We start from the raw sequence: 13349 nt of genomic DNA, 5'->3' as shown, positions 1-13349 counted from the left end.
CCAGTCTGGCCATTCTCCTCTGACATTAACAAACCGTTTTCGTCCACAGAACTGCCGCTCGCTGGTTGTTTTTCTCCTCATTCTCTATACACTCTAGAGACTGTTGTGCGTGAAAATCCCAGGAGATCAGCAGTTACAGAAATACTCAAACCAGCCCTTCTGGCACCAACAATCATGCCATTCTGATAGTTGATGTGAAAATTAACTGAAGATCCTGACCCGTATCTGCATGATTGTATATATTCCCCTGCTGCCAAACGACTGGCTGGTTAGATAATCGCATGAATAAGTAGATGTACAAGTATTCCTGATAAAGTGGCCAGTGAGTGTATGATGAAATCAGTTCCCCTCACAGGTGTCCTGGGACAGTAAACACTTCACATCAGTACATCAATACAGTTTGTCATAATTCTGAACTGTTAATACATTTGTATCACTTAAAATCAAACAAATATCTTTATGTGAAATGCTTTGCTTGAAAAGTGTTTTTATTTTAAATAGATGCCACTTGTTTTGACATCCTATCTAATGCAATGGCATGAATATATTTCTACGTGACCCAGTGACCTAATACATTTGGAAACTATTTTTGCATGGTATTGAATAACATATTGTTATACCATGGTGTTCACATGCTCCTGTAAATACATTTAAAGAATACCATGGTACCTACAATGATACTTATCTTTAAACATGGCATTACTCTGATGCATGTCCATACTAACATTGTGGTAGTCTACCATGGTACTTTAAATTTCTAGCAGAATTTCTAGTCTTGGTACTAGCTTTAAATAGACGATATTCGTTAAACTATTTCAAGTGCCGCTTTTATCATTATTAAAGACTCGCCGTCACAATGATTATTTTATAAGACACAAACATCACTGTGAGATGGACGCGGCCATCTTCGTTTCACTTTATAAAAATTTAATATAATTTTACAAACCGTTGAATAAACCGTTAAACCGTTAATATGCGACTAACTATACTTAAAAGGAAAAAGTATGAATAGAGAAAATGCGGCGTTATTTAATTGAGAATGTATTTATTTTTTCGTTAAACGGTAACAGAAGCACGTGTTACCAAAACGCATGACGTCAGACGCACGCACGAGTTGTTACGAAAACAGAGTTATGAAAGTTCTTGCCAGTCACCATTGTAGATATAGATTGCCGTTCATTACTCTTATAACTGCAGATGCCGTAGAGATCCACACGAAAGACTCGCAGAGGACACTCAGAGGTGAGGGCATTCATATCAGACATTTACAAGCATGCATGTGGCAGAATGAAAATTATGTGCTTTTTTCTCATGTTTTGTTAAGTGCGCGGCAGGATGCGTTTAATTAAAGTGACACTTATATTGATTTAATCGGCACACGTAATAAAACATCTTTTAACTAAGCTTTTCTAGTATCTGGGACAACATAAGTGTAGTTGATATTATACAACTTATTTCGTAGCGTTTTGTTTGTTATTACAAGTGTTGGGTGTAATGCATTACTAAGTAATTAAAAAAATATTTCATTGAAAAAAAAGTAAAGTAAGGGATTACTCTTAGTAATTTAATTACAGTTACTTCTTATGTAATTGTGTTAAATACTGTCTAGACTGTAGAACAATTCTGTATAAAACAATCGTGAATTTTAAATCGAAATTTAACCTCTAATGTTAAAATTTATGTTTTCTAATTTAATGCAGCCCCTTTCAATTCTTTGGCCAGTTCATGAATAATTTATTTGATTTTATATGATTTATTTGAAAGAATTAAATCAATTTCTAATTCTTTGCTCCCAATTTGCAATGCCTAATTCCCACTACTTCGTAGGTCCTCGTGGTGGCGCGGTTACTCGCCTCAATTTGGTTGGCGGAGGACAAATCTCAGTTGCCTCTGCTTTCGGAGACCGTCAATCTGCGCATCTTATCGCGTGGCTCGTTGTGCATGACACCGCGGAGACTCACAGTATGTGGAGGCTCATGCTACTCACCGTGATCCATGCACAACTTATCACACGCCCCATTGAGCATGAGAACCACTAATCGCGACCACGAGGAGGTTACCCCATGTGACTCTGCCCTCCCTAGCAATCGGGCCAATTTGGTTGCTAAGGAGACCTGGCTGGAGTCACTCAGCATGCCCTAGATTCGAACACGCGACACCAGGGTGGTAGTCAGCATCAATGTTTCATGTCTATCCTTGTATTTTTCATCTGGTCGAGGTTGATAAGGGTTTTAGAAAGTAATAAGTAATGCAATTACTTTTCAGACAGAGTAATTAGTACAGTAATCTAATTACACTGTAGAAGATATAATTAGTAGCTAGTAATAAATTACTTTTTTAGAGTAACTTACCCAACACTGGTTATCACATAACTAACCCGTCTGGATCAAGTCAAGTCAAGTCAAGTCAAGTGGTTTTTATTGTCGTTTCAACCATATACAGTTAGTACAGTACACAGCAAAACGAGACAACGTTCCTCCAGGACCATGGTGCTACATAAAAACAACAAAGGACCAACATAGGACCACATGAGACAACACAACGAAATAAAATACCTATATAAAATACCTATATAAAGTGCACGTGCAAACATGTGCAAAAAGTACTGGACAGTACAACAAATTACTGACAATGAACAGGACAATAGACACAGTGCAGCGCCGACCAGTACTCAGTAGTGCAAAAAGATGACAGTTTCTAAAAATGTAAACATAACATACTATGAGATAATGTTCTATGCACATAGCAGTTATTGAGGTAGCAGACAGTAATTAAAGTGACAGTAATTAAAGTGCAACTCAGGACACGTGTGTGTCAAACCAGTCTCTGAGTATTGAGGAGTCTGATGGCTTGGGGGAAGAAGCTGTTACACAGTCTGGCCGTGAGGGCCCGAATGCTTCGGTACCTCTTGCCAGACGGGAGGAGGGTAAAGAGTTTGTGTGAGGGGTGTGTGGGGTCGTCCACAATGCTGGTTGCTTTGCGGATACAGTGTTTTTTGTAAATGTCTTTGATGGAGGGAAGAGAGACCCCAATGATCTTCTCAGCTGTCCTCACTATTCTCTGTAGGGCTTTGGGGATGGGGTCATCATCACTGACATGTCCTTATAAATTGTGCTTTTAATATTTATTTGATCAATTTATAATAATAATAATATTAGTAATACTTTATTTTTAAATAATGCCTTTAAAGCTAGCTACTCAAGGTACAAAGCATTAAAAACAAATAGATTATATAAACATTCTTATCAAAAGAGAGCTAATAATAAAACAGAATATAAAAATAAAAGAATCAAGTAAAAGCTGTCCTGAAAAGATAGTTTTGAGATAAGATTCAAATATACCAAGTCTGTTAATTTAGTTAGTTAGTAACCTTTATTTAACCAGGATAAAAGTTCATTAAGATCAAATCTATTTTGCTCAAATAAAATTAAAAAACAACAAAATAATTATACATTTGTAGTCAAATTTTGCAAAGGCAATCCTTTCCTAAATTACCTCACTATACACTTTTCTTATTTTTTAAGAAATGAAAATTAATGTATTTTTATGTGAATAAAAAAGTGGATTTCATATACATTTTATAAAAATGATTTATACATGTAGTCTATCAGTATTCAGGATGTGAAACAAATACACTGATTCAGACAGCCTTGCAAAACCAACCAAAATACTAAAAGTAGTTTTGTGTTATAGTCACACTCTAAACAGACTTAAAGTGTTATAGGAAGCAAACTATGCCTTGTTACTTCTGATATACTTCAAGTCTTTATCAGGCAGACACACACATTCAGCTCAAACTTTGCTATTGCTCACAACAGTTAAAAGTTGTCTTGCACTGTCATGGTTAAGTACTTGTATTGAATACACAACATTTATCTGGTAGGTTTGAATGGAGACATTGTTGAAGCAGTCATATATTTCATTCTTCCTAATGCCAAGCACAATTTAAATCAAGTTCAGAGCAGACTCTGTTTAATGTGACTAGTTGGGCACACTTCACATGTAATTAATGCTGTTTTCCTGCAGGTATCATGTTTGGCTCAGTAGTTGTGGGTGTAGGCATTGCAGGATGTGTGAGAATACGAGATTTACTGGCTCCTTTACCATCAAGTGCTGCAGAAAAGCTCACCATCAAAGGATTTGTCTCCAGGTCAGTGCATAATTATACAATTGTTAAGGCAGACATTGTTCTATATATTAAGCTGACTTTGAATATAATCATGAACGTTATCATTTATACATAACCTACCCCTTTTTCTTTTGACGTGCAAAAGAGCAGCCTGCATTTAATGGGATAGTTCACCCAAAAATGAAAATTCTGTCATTTATCCACCCTCATGTTGTTCCAAACCTGTATGACTTTCTTTTTTACTGTGGAGGAGATGATAGGCAAGATGTTAGTCACCATTTGCATCTGTTTAATGTTTTTTTATTTATATTTTCAGTTTCAAATATCTAGCAGCAGTATAGTAATGTTGATATCATAGAACAATTTAATGCCAGCAAATGAGATTTCCCCCAAAAAATGCTGAAATGAAATGACTGATGTTGATCATCTAAAAATGGCCAAACATTGGCCTATTAATTGCCCAATCAATGTTTTGTCTCAACATAGCTGTATGGGTCAATTACATTTTTTGTCCATATCTATTAAATTATTCAAAAATAATCCGTTACAGTGAGGAAAATAAGTATTTGAACACCCTGCTATTTTGTAAGTTCTCCCACTTGGAAATCATGGAGGGGTCTGAAATTGTCATCGTAGGTGCATGTCCACTGTGAGAGAAATAATCTAAAAAAAAAAAAATCCAGAAATCACAATGTATGATTTTTTAACTATTTATTTATATGATACAGCTGCAAATAAGTATTTGAACACCTGTCTATAAGCTAGAATTCTGACCCTCAAAGACCTGTTAGTCTGCCTTTAAAATGTCCACCTCCACTCCATTTATTATCCTAAATTAGATGCACCTGTTTAAGGTCGTTAGCTGCATAAAGACACCTGTCCACCCCATACAATCAGTAAGAATCCAACTACTAACATGGCCAAGACCAAAGAGCTGTCCAAAGACACTAGAGACAAAATTGTACACCTCCACAAGGCTGGAAAGGGCTACGGGGAAATTGCCAAGCAGCTTGGTGAAAAAAGGTCCACTGTTGGAGCAATCATTAGAAAATGGAAGAAGCTAAACATGACTGTCAATCTCCCTCGGACTGGGGCTCCATGCAAGATCTCACCTCGTGGGGTCTCAATGATGGAGGAGCTGGTCAATGACCTGAAAAGAGCTGGGACCACCGTTTCCAAGGTTACTGTTGGTAATACACTAAGACGTCATGGTTTGAAATCATGCATGGCACGGAAGGTTCCCCTGCTTAAACCAGCACATGTCAAGGCCTGTCTTAAGTTTGCCAATGACCATTTGGATGATCCAGAGGAGTCATGGGAGAAAGACATGTGGTCAGATGAGACCAAATTAGACCTTTTTGGTCATAATTCCACTAACCGTGTTTGGAGGAAGAAGAATGATGAGTACCATCCCAAGAACACCATCCCTACTGTGAAGCATGGGGGTGGTAGCATCATGCTTTGGGGGTGTTTTTCTGCACATGGGACAGGGCGACTGCACTGTATTAAGGAGAGGATGACCAGGGCCATGTATTGTGAGATTTTGGGGAACAACCTCCTTCCCTCAGTTAGAGCATTGAAGATGGGTCGAGGCTGGGTCTTCCAACATGACAATGACCCGAAGCACACAGCCAGGATAACCAAGGAGTGGCTCTGTAAGAAGCTTATCAAGGTTCTGGCGTGGCCTAGCCAGTCTCCAGACCTAAACCCAATAGAGAATCTTTGGAGGGAGCTCAAACTCCGTGTTTCTCAGCGACAGCCCAGAAACCTGACTGATCTAGAGAAGATCTGTGTGGAGGAGTGGGCCAAAATCCCTCCTGCAGTGTGTGCAAACCTGCTGAAAAACTACAGGAAACGTTTGACCTCTGTAATTGCAAACAAAGGCTACTGTACCAAATATTAACATTGATTTTCTCAGGTGTTAAAATACTTATTTGCAGCTGTATCATTCAAATAAATAGTTAAAAAATCATACATTGTTATTTCCTTATTTTTTTTTTTTAGATTATGTCTCTCACAGTGGACATGCACCTACGATGACAATTTCAGACCCCTCCATGATTTCTTCCATTGAAGTGGGAGAACTTGCAAAATAGCAGGGTGTTCAAATACTTATTTTCCTCACTGTATATATATTACAGATCTTCTAGGATGAAAATGTTTTCAGTTATTGAGTTAAAAGTAATTTTGATATTTTTTCTGGTGCTTAGTCAAAATTGCCTTGAGGTGTAACTGTCTAGAGACACAATTTTTTTTAAAATTGCATTAAAAGCTGAAAACCTTGGCATGAGATGTGCCGAATATTTGTATTATTTATAAAAGTAATAAAATGAAACAATTGTATTTAAATGTATTAATATTTGAAAAACTTTTGTTCACCAAATCAGTCATGCTGTAACCAACATGTAGGTAGCCATTTTGTTTTCATGTGACCATTTTTGTTGTCATCCATCGAGATGACACCGTTAGATCCTTAAGACTGTTTGTAAAGTAAAAAAATAATAATTATATATATATATATATATATATATATATATATATATATATATATATATATATATATATATATATATATATATATATATATATACACACACATTAGTCATGTCGTTAAATATAATTATGTTTGACATTTTTATGAAAAGGCACATTTTATTCAGGTCATTTGGTGTAACCGTGAGAAAAATATCGAAATTAATGATTAAGTTGCGGACATTCCCATGTAATCAAAGGTACAAGTATTTTAATACCTTTTACTTGATGGTTACGCCACATTACATTTTTAAAGTCATGTAATATTTTTTCTTTTTTTATAATATATGCTATAATTTGTATTTCCAAAATTTGTGAAACCAACATGTACTCAAAGATTACATTTCTACTAGAGCTGCCAGAATTAACATTAACACATGTGATTAATTAAAAAAGTTTAACGCGTACATTTTTCTTAATTGCAATTAATGTATCTACCTTTAATACAGCATAAACAAGCATAAACACTTGTTTGAAGGGCGGAAACTTTGTGATGTGTCTGCCTGGAGTCATAATGCTGACACACTTCACAACACATGCTACAGCACTTCCGTGTCCGTGAGAGAATGATGGAGAATGGTTGTCTTAACGCTATTTGATATACAAAACAAGCCCAGATGGGATTTGTGATAGAAATCAAGTGTTTTTCAGCCTATGTAAGGCACATTTTAATTACCACAGAAGTACGTCAAGTCTTAACTATCACCAAACCTCAGAATGAGACGTTTTTGTCTGCAAGCGCTTTTCATGTGGAGTTAAAAGCGGTGTTTGTAGCTGGTGTTGACACCTTGACGTGAATCATGAACACAGCTTCACGATTGCTGTAACAAAGCGAATAGCCACAGTCTGCCGGCTGATTAATATTGTGGCGGATGCGAGTTTAAGTGATTTAATGCCCATTGCAATGAAAATGCTACCTATGGGGAGACTAGTTCTTTCAATTAGTTAAACTCCCACTTAGACTTTGGGAAACGATTAATGTTACTTGAATTGGTGCTATTTTAGTGCATTTCTATCTTAATACTGTGGAAGGCTTTATTTGGAAAACGTTTAAATAAAGCATTATATTGTTACATATATGATGCATACGTTTTGTTTTCTTTCCTTAGATAGAAATAAATGCATTTTGACAGGAAAAGAAGCATATATAGTGTAACATTTTATCACTTTCAAAACCTGCGATTAATCGCTATCAAATATGAAAAATTATGGCATCAATTGCAATTACAAATTTTATTCGACTGACAGCACTAATTTCTGCAAACTTGACCCATGCGTTTTAAACTCGAATTTTAAAAGCTTTCTCCTTTTTATCACTTTGGACGATCTTATTTTTTCAATGGCCCATATTTTAAACATCAAATATGTTTTGAGTGGTTGTAGTTGTGCCGTGTCACACAGAATATTCACTTGTGGACAGAAATATTTTGCATACTTCATACAGTACGTCATGCCTAGATTGGTGGTGAATGGTATGAACAGTGCAATTGTACGTTGTACAAAATCACAAAAGTGACGATGTTATTGACTGTCCATAAATTATATATGTGCATGATTGTATGTTGGTTCTTTTGGCTCTGCGTAGGAGGAGCCTTGAAGATCAGCAGGGAGTAAAACAGATCTCCATTGACGGAGGCATTGAGCAGAGAAGACATCCAGGTGGCTTTTATATGCACTGAAAACAAGAACCATGAAGAGCACATCAGGTGACACCCACAGACTTTTCCATATTCACTCTTACTGATGGCAGAAATTATTGTGTTTGGGTGTACAGCCGTGGCCAAAAGTATTGGCAGTGACATAAATTTTGTATTTTGCAAAGTTTGTTGCTTCAGAATTTGTAGATTATTTTTATACATGTTTCTATTGTTTACTGGAAAACAATGATAAGCATTTCATAAGTTTGAAAGGCTTTTATTGGCAAAAACACTCAATTTATGCAAAGAGTCAATATTTACAGTGTTGACCCTTATTCTTCATATCCTCTGCAATTTGCTCTGGCATGCTGGATATCAGCTTCTGGGCCAAATCCTGACTGATGGAGATCCATTCTTGATTTATTAGTGCTCGGAGTTGATCACAATTTATGGGCTTCTGCTTGACCACTCGCCAAACTGAGGATTGACCACAGGTTCTAAATGGGATTATGATCCGGGGAGTTGCCTGGCCACGGATCCAAAATTTCAATGTAATGATCTCTGAGCCAGTTTATTATTACTCCTGCCTTGTGACATGGTGCTCCATCATGCTGGAAAATGAACGGATCATCACCAAACTGCTCCTGGATCGTTGGGAGAAGTTGCTCTTGCAGGACATTTTTATACCATTCTTTATTCATGGCAGTGTTTTTGGGCAGAATTGTGAGAGAGCCCACTCCCTGTGATGAAAAGTACATGGTCTCAGGATGCTTCACTGTTGGCACAACACAGGACTCATGGTAGCGTTCACCTTTTCTTCTCCAGACTATCGATATTCCAGATGTCCCAAACAGTTGGAAGGGGGCTTCATCAGAGAAAATATCTTTGCACCAGTCTTCTGCTGTCCAATCCTTGTACTTCCTGCAGAATTTCAGTCTGTCCTTCTTTGCTGCCCTTCTTGACACCAGACTATTGTCCAAAAGTCTTCGCCTCACTGTGCGTGCTGATGCACTCACATCAACCTGCTGCCAATATCGAGCAAGCTCTGCACTGGTGGTGACACGATTCCGTAGCTGACTCCTCAGGAGGAGACGGTCCTGGCACTTTCTGGACACTCTGGGATGTCCTGAAGCCTTCTTCACTGCAGTTGAACCTCTCTCCTTGAAGTTCTTGATGATCCGGTAAATGGTTCTTTCAGATGCAATATCCTTTGCAGCAATTTCCTTGCATGTGAGACCATTTTTATGCAAAGCGGGGATGGCTGCACGTCTTTCTTTAGAGGTAAACATTGCTGACAAGAACACAATGATTGGAAGGACTTCTTCCCTCCTTTTATAGCAATCAGTCTGCTCTTATAATCCAATCAGAATGATAGAGTGATTTCACCTGACTAGTACTCGTTCACACTTTTCCAGGTGCTGCTGATATGATTAATGAAATGATGTTGGCTGGTCATTTTGTGCCAGGGCCAAAAAAAGCTAAATTTGGGTTTTTTTGATAAAGTAAATTTTTTTGGCCAATGAAGCTTTTTGCAATTATTTAAGATGCATCTGATCACTCATAATCGCACAATAATCTAGAAACAATGTGAATCAACACCACAACAACTGAAGCAGAAAATGTCATTGCCAATACTTTTGGCCATGGCTGTATTTAAAATTAACCTCTCTCATCTGCTCGATCTCAGGCAGTTCTTGGAAGCAGGAAAGCATGTGTGCGTTGAGTATCCCATGACACTTAGCTACACACCTGCAGTGGAGCTGTGGAACCTGGCTCAACAGAAGGGTGAGCAGAAGTCTTTGTAGATCTTGCTATATTATATTGCAGTTTGTTTTGTTAAAGGTGCTGTAACTGAATGGAAAGGTATGCAAAAATGTTTTCTACTGCCTGAGAGATATTACTGAAATAAGTGTTGTAAGATATCTCACCTGTCTCTGTGACAGCTGACAAAAATGTGTCTGTGGAGGATGACGCTTTCGACCTGCCAATCATTTTGCACGTTCTCGTAGTGTTGTGGTTGCAGCTAATTATTGAGACTCACTACCATTTTTAAGCCATGTTGTTCATAACAGTTGCCAGTTGAGGGCACTACTTTGCTGCTGTTGTTTTTGACAACAATTTCTGCATGATGTCAGCCTCAGTAAAGCTCATTTGTTATCTTTGGAGTGCATGTTTTGGAAAGAGGGGGTGTGGCTAATCCAACGGCTCAGTCTCACGGCTGAAACCGCTTACAGCACCTGTGTGCTGTGATTTAAAACTGTGATCCATTACTTATTTGATTCTCATTCACCTTCATTGGACTTCTGTGCTTTGCACAACAAGTCCCAAACTGCTTTACTTCATCATAGAGTAATAAAAGTAGTGTAGAGCATCAGGGAAAAAACAACGTAAAGTAATAACGTACTTTGGTTCCTGTGTGTTTATCATTATACAAAAACCCTTGCGTTCTAGTTGTACGAAGGTATATTCTAAGGTAAAATATCGCAATACTTTGAAATATGGATTTATTTACTCTTTTATTTATGCACTAATCAACAGACCATGGCTGAAAGTAATGTTTATTTGATTTAAAAATATCACATTATTATTTTTTTATTATTGCATTTTTAGGCTTGGTGCTGCATGAAGAACATATTGAACTCTTCACCCCTGACTTTAAACAGCTAAAAAAAGACATCGCTGGAAAGACTTTGGAGGAGGGAACTCTCCACTTCACTGGTAATAATTGATAAATCACACATCCAAATTCATCTTTGTTTTTGTCCTAACCAAATGTGTCCCTGACAAGCAACTAGCAACATGACATGTTGTTGGTTGCGTGGTTTACTGTTCTCTTGTTTTGCGGTGGGTAGCTCCGCCTACTCTTAAATGTCATTGGTCAATCCAGCTGAACAGTGCTGTATTTCACACAATGCATATGTTATGCTTGACTGATTTTGTCACTTAAATAATACTTGTTGTGCCTGATTAGAACATTTAATCTCTTATGTATAACGAGTTCCACCAGGAGTTTGTCCTTATGTTTCTCAGGTGGTTCCCTGAAGCCAGATTTCGGGTTCCTGGCTTTCAGTGGCATTGCCAGATTGACCTGGTTGGTTGATCTTTTCGGAGAGCTCACAGTTACTGCAGCATCTTTGGTGGAGGAGAAGGAGAATAAATCCATTAAGTTGATGGCACATTTCTTAACACAACAGCAGAAGTAAGTACACCCAATGTCTTTTAACAAGTCAGTCCACTCTGCATCATCTTTGTAATGCACTCGGGCAGCTATTTTTCAATGGAAACAAGCAGCATGCAAGTGATGTATCAGAATGTTATGCCTTGTCTTTCTGATGCAGACCCCTTACATGGATCGAAGAACGGGGTCCAGGACTGGGCAGAGCCAAGCACATAAACCTTCGCTTCCAGGACTGCACCATCACAGAGCTCCCCGCTGGTCAGAGGGAGCCGGTGGGGCTGTTCATGCAGGATCTGGTGCTGTTCGGCAGGAAGCTGCAGGGAGAGGTGCCCGCTGCGGCGCTCCAGACGGAGAGGAAGAGGATCCTGCACTGTCTGGAGCTGGCAGAACGCATTCGCCAGCTCAGTGAAAACACTCAGGCCTGATCCTGTGCAGACATACAGTCTTGTCTGCATGTTCACAAATGGCCTGTTATGGGCATGAGCCGTTGTTGAGATATAGTTTGTGGGTTTGAGATGGACATAAGAACTGGAGTGTAAAAAAAAGTATTTGTTTGTGTTAAAGGGAAAGTTCATCCAAAAATAAAAATTCAGTCATTGTGTACCTGTACTCACCCTCATGTTGCTCAAATGCTGCATCTAACCATACAATCAAAGTGGCTAATTTTAAAAAGAATAAAAATAACCAAATAAGTATGACTTTGAAAAATAGTGACACATCTTTACGATACTGCCGTATAAAAGAAAAAACGTCGTAAATTCTGAATCTGAGCATAATTGAGACAACCCCATCTGCCACAGGACAGATAGTCTATGAAACCTGATTTCAGTAATTACTGATAATTACGTTTTGACAAAAGATATAGTCGCTGTGTTTTGCCTTTGCATGACAGGATACTTATTTGTCATTTTTGGACCTTGACAACCACTGGTCACCATCTACTTGCATTGTGTGCAAGAGAGCAGCTGGGACATTCAGCTAGATATCTCCTTTTACATTCCACGGAAAATTCCACAAAAAGAAAATCACACAGATTTGGAGCAACATCAAGATGGCGAGTAGATGAATACAACATTTTAATTGAGCGCAGAACTATTTTAGATTAATTGAGGCTTTTAATGAGAACAAGATAGGGAAGTGTGTAGATTACAATTGCAATTTATTTTGTCAGTGTGAAGTCTGATTTGGAAATTGAAATAATTATTTTGAGTATAATTAGTACATGTAACTGAATAGTTATATCATAAAATGCTATAGTGTTGTCATATAGTACTTTGTGTCTTGATCTTTCATGCTGTGGCAAAAACAGTAGTTTTGTAATCTCTTATATGTGCAAATGATCCTTTCCCTTCTGTGCTCTGTTTGAGGAATCACATGCGAGAACTCTTAACATCACTAAATCCAGAGATTGTGGGAATAATTCAGAAAAGGAAGTGCATATATCATGGTCTACATAAATTAAGAGGAAGCTTAACACATTACATTTTTTTAACCAGTATTTTTTGTTTACATCATATAATCATGGTTTCATATTTGTGCTTAATGTATTGTTTTCATAACAATATAAATGGTGCCTGCTATTTTCTTTTTAATAAATGTTTTTTCCAGGTCATATTTGACCCCAAAATGTGTTTTGCACGAATAAATTTTTTTGTGTGTTTAGTAATGTATCCATATTCTTAATAATTCTCTAAAATACAGTAATTAACATTTTCTGATAATTTTAAATTTATAATAATTTTAAAAAGTGCAAACTGAGTGCAACATGGTTTAAATGCTGATAAAATACGTTTCCTCACGTTACAGAAATAAAAATTCAGGGGAAACGGTGTTTAAGTGTCATGAAAATAATGTGCCCTATTTTAAGAGTGCT

The 13349-nt window shown here is 37.5% G+C and overlaps 1 pseudogene; it reads left to right on the top strand.

Moving 5' to 3' along the window:
* Positions 1-1116: 1116 nt before the first annotated feature.
* On the top strand, positions 1117-13114 carry LOC127649277 (biliverdin reductase A-like; annotated as a pseudogene).
* Positions 13115-13349: the final 235 nt, after the last annotated feature.

This window comes from Xyrauchen texanus, chromosome 9 (genome assembly GCF_025860055.1).
Source record: "Xyrauchen texanus isolate HMW12.3.18 chromosome 9, RBS_HiC_50CHRs, whole genome shotgun sequence".
Lineage (NCBI taxonomy): Eukaryota > Metazoa > Chordata > Actinopteri > Cypriniformes > Catostomidae > Xyrauchen > Xyrauchen texanus.
This window is presented reverse-complemented; position numbering and strand designations above follow the sequence as displayed.